The 8,907-nt window shown below is 39.5% G+C and overlaps 1 protein-coding gene and 1 non-coding gene across 5 annotated transcripts in view; one reads left to right on the top strand and one right to left on the bottom strand.

Moving 5' to 3' along the window:
• Positions 1-8,907, bottom strand: part of LOC123516880 (G-protein coupled receptor dmsr-1-like) — a 239,287-nt gene that overhangs the window by 217,294 nt on the left and 13,086 nt on the right. The window lies entirely within an intron of this gene.
• Trnal-caa lies at positions 4,288-4,351 on the top strand. The gene has a single exon. It is a non-coding gene; the product is annotated as a tRNA-Leu (tRNA).

Raw genomic sequence — 8,907 nt, 5'->3', positions numbered from 1 at the left:
CCTCTCTAAGAATGCAGACTAAGTTTTTTTTTCAGTCTACGTAAAGATATAGAGAAAAAAGATCAATGTAGAGTCTGGAAGCAAGAAAGAAAGACAGACAGGAAAAACAAAACGAGACACAGAAACGAGACAAGAAATATTAAAATAACTACAAAGATACGTAAACACATAAACAAACAAGTAAACAGAGCGAAAACAAACACTCTAATGTATCAGAATTATCTCCCCCGTATCGCCTCGGAATCTGAGTCTGATAAAAAACGAAGAAATATATATCGGGAATGTTTAGTAAGTTACATTTTAATAAACGGGATACATTTTTCATCTTATTTAGAAAGATAGTGGCGGGCGAGGGAAACTTTGTAGCATAAAAATACGAGTCTGTGGTTAATGCTTCTCGAGTTTAAGATAAAGGAAAGAGGGAAAAACCTAAAAGACAACACACACACACACACACACACAGAAAGAGAGAGAGAGAGAGAGAGAGAGAGAGAGAGAGAGAGAGAGAGAGAGAGAGAGAGAGAGAGAGAGAGAGAGAGAGAGAGAGAGAGAGAGAGAGAGAGAGAGAGAGATACCCAATGCAATAAAAACGATGAAGGGGGAGGGAAAATCAGAAAAAAAAAATGTGAAATAGAAAAATTTGTTGAGTTCGGTAAAGGAACGAATATTTACCAATGAATGAATAAATAAATGAATAAATAAAAACATGGAAATCCCAACGGTAAACGATTAATTGAATACACATGTTACTGTATGAAATAAACAAATTAATGTATAAATAAATGAGCGAATCAGTAAATAAATGCAAATCATCAGACTACCACCACTTCACTTCACTTCACTTCACTAAACTCATGACACTCTAACAAAATATCACGGCATTAGTTTCTTCAGTAGCAGGACACGTTTCCATATCTATTCTGGTTACTATTTGGTGATTTTAAACAGCTTCAGAAACTTACGTGGGATTGAAATAGTAAGTGTTCTGGCCATTAATCTTCTGACTTTCATAGACGCTTCCTAATGTACAAAGGCACCTCATTAAACTTATGTCACCCTCACATAATATCACTGCATTCATTTCTTCAGTCACCCTTAAAAAATATTGCTGCATTAACCACTTCAGTAGAAGGACACGTTTTCCATATTCATTCTAGATACTAGTTGGTGATTTTATACAGCTTCAGAAACTTACGTGGGGATTAAAATGGTAAGTGTTCTGGCCATTAATCTTCTGACTTTCATAGACGCTTCCTAATGTAAATAAAACCGTCTAGTCATACCCAAACCCCAAGGTAAAAACGTGTCCTAGTACTGAAGGAGGTTAAATAGGATATGTTCACTTATTAAAAGCCACCCTAAGCTCACTTCACTCTTCATGTCTTTCACTTCTTTTCATTTTCATTTTTCGTGTTCACTTTCACTTATTTCTTGCTCTCCTTTCACCTTCACCTAACTTTACTACACTACACTGTTCACTACACTAAAAAAAAAAAGTGTATCCTAAGGTCACTTCACGTCCTTCCTTCCTTCCTTATCTTCAGTTCTATTAATTTTCATCCCCTTCATTTATTCTTTATGCATTCACTTTCTCCCTGTTAACAAGTTCAATTAACGATCATTCACTGCAAGTCATTTAATTTCCAACTTCATTTCAATTCTCCTAATAATTTCACTTCCCCTGACTTCACTATATATTTCACTTCACTTCACTTCAGCTTATCTACTTACTACACTTCATTCCATCTCTTAAAAACCACTTGACTTCATATCACCTCAATTAATATCACCCCACTTCATTATCTTCAACCTACGTCACTTCAACCCCTTCACTTTACTTCTCTCTCTTCAACATCCACATCAGATAGCACACGCGCACACACACACACACACACACACACACACACACACACACACACACACACACACACACACACACACAATGAATATCTTAATTAACCGTGAGTCCTTTAGTTCCACCTGTTTGTGTTCTTACCATAAATTCTCTCTCTCTCTCTCTCTCTCTCTCTCTCTCTCTCTCTCTCTCTCTCTCTCTCTCTCTGGAGGTAATTGCAGTATAAATCCACACCACACAGTCAGCTAGTCTCCACTAACTCCCTCCACTAAAATGGATGACGAAAAATCAATTATATAAACACACTGCCTGGGGAGGAGGAGGAGGAGGAGGAGGAGGAGGAGGAGGAGGAGGAGGAGGAGGAAGAAAATAGGTGAGTGGTAGGAAGGAGTGTTCTCGAGAATTTTACCAATAGAAGAGGAGGAGGAGGAGGAGGAGGAAAAGGAGGAGAATGACATGCGGGAAAAATATAATATCCTTTTGTGCATTTGCGGAAGAGGATGAGGAAGAGAAGATGAAAATAATAATAAGAACAGGTAAGAAGAAGAAGAAGAAGAAGAGAAGAAGAAGAAGAAGAAGAAGAAGAAGAAGAAGAAGAAGAAGAAGAAGAAGAAGAAGAAGAAGAAGAAGAAGAAGAAGAAGAAGAAGAAGAAGAAGAAGAAGATGATGATGAAGATGAAGATGAAGAAGAAGAAGAAGAAGAAGAAGAAGAAGAAGAAGAAGAAGAAGAAGAAGAAGAAGAAGAAGAAGATGATGATGATGATGATGATGATGATGATGATGAAGAAGAAGAAGAAGAAGAAGAAGAAGAAGAGGAAAGAAGAAAAACAAAAAGAAAAAAAGGACATTGCAACGGAGAAAGCGCAGAAGAGAAGATACTAAATAAGAAAGAAAAGAAACAAACAAACGGAGGCATAAAAGGTAAAGAGAAGAATGTTGAAAAAAAAAAAAAAGCAGGAAGGAGTGTCTACATATTGCATGACCTCAAGATAGAAAGAGAAAAAGAAGAGAAAGAAAGAAGAGAGGAGGAGGAGGAAGAGGAGGAGGAGGAGGAGGAGGAGGAGGAGGGGAGAAAAAAATGCAAGAGTAGTTAAGTGGTTTGTTGACGAGAAAAAAGATGAAAGGACAAGTTGTGGAGAAGTGAATCTCTCTCTCTCTCTCTCTCTCTCTCTCTCTCTCTCTCTCTCTCTCTCTCTCTCTCTCTCATTCACACACACAGACAGACACACACACACACACACACACACACACACACACACACACACACACACACACACACACACACACACACACACACACACACACACACACACACACACACACACACACACACACACGCACGTAAACAAAATCAAGTTGATGCAACCAAGTAATAATTTTGTTTTTTTACTCCTTCTTCACCTCCTCCTCCTCCTCCTCCTCCTCCTCTTCCTTCTCCTCCTACTCCTTCTCTTCTTACTCCTCCTCCTCTTCTTGTTTCTCCAATTGAGGTCAAGAGCTCCTGCATAAGTGATGTGAGGCGTAGTTGAGATATTTAAAGATTCTATTTTATTTTCTAAGAAGTGTATGTAACTCTATCTGCTTTAAGGGACGTTACACACACACACACACACACACACACACACACACACACACACACACACACACACACACACACACTTGCAGGCTTTGGGGAGTCTTACATGTCCTTTTCATCTTTTCTTTTTTTCTTATTTCATCAACATCAGATAGAATAAAATAAGTAAATAAATAAACTCACGAGACATCTCAAACACACGCACATACACACATACATCTTCCTATGACCTGAACTGATGTAAGAGGGAGGTTTCAAGACGCTTATCCCCTTCCCTTGGCTAACTCTCTCAGACCTGCACGGGAACTGGTAACTTAAGTGAACCTTTTTTGTTTAACTCTTATTGCCGTTGCCCATTTTCCTCTTACATAAAAAGTAGAATGAAAATATAAGGAAATGTGGCAAATACTACTGAAAGAGACATATAAAACTACACACCTGGTATTATTTACTTATTCTCCCTAGCTGACACTTGGAAACTTCATTAATTATACAAACTTGCGCGTTCTGCCTCCATTTGTTGTCTTTTTTCCCTTCACTTAGCTAGGAGGTTGAAAATTTGTTCCTGAGGGAAGTGGAATTAGCGATGAATTGTACACGAAGAGTAAATAATGAATAGTAGCGAGTGAGTAAAGGTCATATTCTGCATGCATTTAAATCTTTAGGTGAGATCATGTCATTTATTATTCAGTTTTATACCCCTGCCGTGTGAGGTGTAATGCATGGCCGTGTAGTGAAAGTCCACCACACACACACACACACACACACACACACACACACACACACACACACACACACACACACACACACACACACACACACACACACACACACACACACACACACACACACACACGTAGTGTAGTGGTGAGCACGCTCGACTCAAAATCGAGAGGCCCGGGTTCGAGTCCCGGTAAGCGGCGAGGCAAATGGACAAGCCTCTTAATGTGTGGCCCCTGTTCACCTAGCAGTAAATAGGTACGGGATGTAACTCGAGGGGTTGTGGCCTCGCTTTCCCGGTGTGTGGAGTATGTTGTGGTCTCAGTCCTACCCGAAGATCGGTCTATGAGCTCTGAGCTCGCTCCGTAATGGGGAAGACTGGCTGGGTGACCAGCAGGCAACCGAGGTGAATTACACACAGCTGGTGGTGCAGTAGTGGTATACCTGACTCACAATCGGGAGAGCCTGGGTTCTTTCTCCGGTTTAGGCCAGGAGTCATTTGGGCAAGGCTTTATATGAGTGATTAGGTACCTGGTTTAAATGGGAAGTTGTGACTCGCTGCTGGGTGGGAGAAACAAACTCCGAATCATAAATATATAGTAAAAATCACACGGAGTATCATAGCCATCCAAAGCCAAGGTCAATGGGTTTACGTGGCGCGATCTAGCAGCGGCATATCAGAATGTCAGATATCACCATGGGGTTGTGTAGTCTTAAGATGTATGAATGTTTATATAGGGATATGTATAAGTACGTTAGTATATACAATTTTCAGCTGACTCTGTAAGCTGCCATACTAAATAAATCGAATCATTATTATCATCATCATTACACACACAGTTGACTTTCATTTTGCTTCTTGCCTATCAATAAAAAAAGCTATTATTCTATTACAGAAAAGGTCGGATATACAAAAATATGATAAAAATAAGTTACGAAACAAGAAAGAAAACAAGAGAAAGAAAGAAAGAAGGAAAGAAATAAAGAAAGAAAAGGTACATTAATATCACACACACACACACACACACACACACACACACACACACACACACACACACACACACACACATTCTTGTACCTGTTACATATGTACCAACTTCCTAATTAATTTATCGTGTAATCTCACAACAACGATCAATAAACTAGCTAATTGCCTCTTCGGACACGACACATACTCTCCCTCGAATACTAATTGGTTCATTAATGTATTTTTATTTCAACGTTTCCTCCATATTGTTGATGTAATCCCATTTTTTCTTATTCATTATGGAACTCTCAATATCCCTCCTTGAGTTTTATTTATTTATTTATCTATACTTTCCATTTGCGCACACTTTCTCCTTTTCTGGTAAGACTTATCTATTCTAATAACTGATCTGATGACAATATAGATAGATAGATAGAGAGATAGATAGGTAAATAGATAGATAGATAGATAGATAGATAGATAGATAGATAGATAGATAGATAGATAGATAGATAGATAGATAGATGGAGGAATGGATGGATGGATTAGTGGATGGATGATTGGATAGAAATGAAATAAAGACAAGAATAAGAATGAAAAAAAAATCTCTGAACAAACTGAATACAAGAAAACTAACTACTCCTACATCCATTCCCAACACAACAACACCAATAAATGAACAAAATAAACAAATAAATAAATAAATATAAACAGGAACTCATTTATCTGACACCTTTACACTTAAATTCTTCTTCTCTCCTAAACAATGTCATCTCAAGAAAAAAAAAGAAAAAAAAAAGAAATTCAAGAAAGTATAGAAGTGTCAAGATACGGACATTTTTTTTTTTATCATTTTTTCGATCATTTTTTTTTTCTCTCTTTCAATCAAACCTACCGATAATCTAATGTTCTGGAGTAAAAAAAAAAAAAAAAGATGGACGAGAAATTCATGGTCATTTTTCTTTTTTTTTTCCTTTTCTTTCGTATTTTATTAGTTTATTTATTTTTTTTCTTGAACTGAGTAAACTAGAAGTGTCATGTGTCTCGTAGTAACTGCCTTCTCCGTCTGGAAATAAGAAAAAAAAAATCCACTCGCTGTCATTATGTTTTCCGTGTTGCAAAACTATTACTTGGTTGTGGTGAAAAAGAGTGAGTTTTACGTATCTCCATAGCTCTTCTTCTTCTTCTTCTTCTTCTTCTTCTTCTTCTTCTTCTTCTTCTTCTTCTTCTTCTTCTTCGTGTTGTTCTTTTTCTACTTCTTAACCTGCTCCTTTACTTTCTTTTATCGTTGCTTTTTCTTCTTCCCCTTTCTTTTCCACTATCAAGTTCACATGTGCTTAGATACACACACTCTCTCTCTCTCTCTCTCTCTCTCTCTCTCTCTCTCTCTCTCTCTCTCTCTCTCTCTCTCTCTCTCTCTCTCTCTCTCTCTCTCTCTCTCTCTCTCTCTCTCTCGGAGCGTTCCCTCTCCGCTGTCACCCAATAAAAATCTTTACGACTTTCCCATCTTCCTCTTCAACCACTTCCTTCTCCTCCTCCTCCTCCTCCTCCTCCTCCTCCTCCTCCTCCTCCTCCTCCTCTTTACCCTCCTTCTCTTCCTCCTCTTCCTTCTCTCATTCTTTCTCTTGTCTCTGATCACCACCATCATCACCACCATCACCACTACCATCACCACCACTACCACCATCACCATCATCATCATCATCACTATCATCATTAGCCACACTTTCCCTCTCCTCTCCTCTCCTTTCTCCTTCTTCCTCTGAGCACCACCATCATCACCATCACTATCAACAATTTCCTTCTCCCCTCTTCCTTCGTTTTCCCTCTGATCACCACTAACATTATCATCACCAATATCTTCATCACCATCAGTACCATCAACCAACGTTCGCCATCCCCTCCTCTTCCTCTTCCTACTGCTACTACTACTTCTTCGTAACCTGCCCCAACACACTTTCCCTGAGGCCATTCCAGCAGAGAGTGGTTGTCCAGGATCCATTCTCACAGATCTGGAAACCTTTAATATATTCCTGGAGATTCGTTTTTAGAGTGGAAGGGAAGCTGGAAGGAGCGAGAGGGAGAGAGACACAGAGAATGAGAGAGTGGGAAGAAGTTAGAGACAAAAGCAAAACCTGGGAACACATGAAGAGAGTTCTGCAGAAAGGAAAAAGCTGAAACCAGGAAGAGGATGCATTTGGGAAGGATAGAAAGTGTAGGTAGGGGATTGGAGACATAGATGGGTGAAGAGGGAGAGGAGGAAGATAGAATGGAAAGTGTAAATGTTGAGATACTGGTACGTGAAAGAGATGAAAAATTGAGTAGAGAGGGGAAAAAAAAAAAGGTAAAGATGACAGGATACGTGAAGAAAAAAAAAGACTCAAAGAAAAAAATGCATAAGTGAAGAAGAAAAGGAGGAAGAATGCAATAAGTAGTAAATGAATTAGTAGTGAAGTGGAAAAAAAAAACTAAAGTAGAAAAAAGGAAGAGAAATCAAGGAGAAAAGAGCAAAACATGAGAAATTCAATCTGTTCGATGGAAAATAAAATAAAAGAAGAAAAAACATTCCAAGAAAACAAAAGGAAGACAAGACCAATCAGGTGACTTAGCAAAGGAAGGAAGGAAGAAAAAAAAACTGAAGAGAGACGAAAAACAAAACAAGAAAAACTAAACCACTTACATAGAGAAAACAAAAGGGAAAAAAAGGAACACGAGGCAAAAATAGATGAAAGATGCACGAAAAACAAGAGAAGAAGGAGAAAAACAAGATATGCAAAAGGAAACAAAACCGAGAGAGGGAAAGAGGAGGAGGAGGAGGAGGAAAGAAACAGAATAGTCACATGAAACAAGATAACGAAGGAAGAGTGGCATAGGGAGATTACAAGGAAGGGAATGGGAATGGAGATAAGACAAGAAGGGAAAGAGGGAGATAAGGAAGGGGGAGGAGGGAGGAGACATGAAGGATTGGGAGAGAAGATGGAGGCGAGAACGAGATGATTCAGGATATTGCACGGGATTATAGAAGGACCGAGAGAGAGAGAGAGAGAGAGAGAGAGAGAGAGAGAGAGAGAGAGAGAGAGAGAGAGAGAGAGAGAGAGAGAGAGAGAGAGAGAGAGAGAGAGAGAGCTACGGTGTAATTTGTGAAAAGAAAACCAGTGTAAGGCATAAAAGATGTCAGGAGGAGGAGGAGGAGGAGGAAGAGGAGGAGGAGGAGGAGGAGGAGGAGGAGGAAGGAAAAGAAAGAAGAAGAAGAAGAAGAAGAAGAAGAAGAGGAGGAGGAGGAGGAGGAGGAGGAGGAGGAGGAGGAGGAGGAGGAAGAGGAAGAGGAGGAGGAGGAGGAGGAGGAGGAGGAGGCATTAGAATATGAGAAAGAGAGCAAGAAAAAGGATGAGAAAGAGGAAACGAAAGAGAAATGGATAAAAGGAGAAAAAGAGGAGTAAAATTGTAGAAACAGAGAGAGAGAGAGAGAGAGAGAGAGAGAGAGAGAGAGAGAGAGAGAGAGAGAGAGAGAGAACCAGGAAAACAAGGGTGAGGGAGCGAGCAGAGGGAAAAACTGCACAAAAAAACAGGGATACGTGTGGGATGACTAAATTTATGCCTTCCATTATGAACACACACGGGGGGCCACACTTCCATCTGCACAGGAGGAGGAGGAAGAGGAGGAGGAGGAGGAGGAGGAGGAGGAGGAGGAGGAGGAGGAGGAGGAGGAGGAGGAGGAGGAGAAAGAAAAATATCAGCAAAAGAATAAAATGCAAATAAATATACGTAATAAGGAAAAAGAAGAACAAG

Source organism: Portunus trituberculatus, chromosome 41 (assembly GCF_017591435.1).
Source record: "Portunus trituberculatus isolate SZX2019 chromosome 41, ASM1759143v1, whole genome shotgun sequence".
In the NCBI taxonomy this organism is placed as follows: Eukaryota; Metazoa; Arthropoda; class Malacostraca; order Decapoda; family Portunidae; genus Portunus; species Portunus trituberculatus.
Note: the sequence above shows the minus strand (reverse complement) of the source record. Positions and strands in the feature narration are given on the sequence as shown.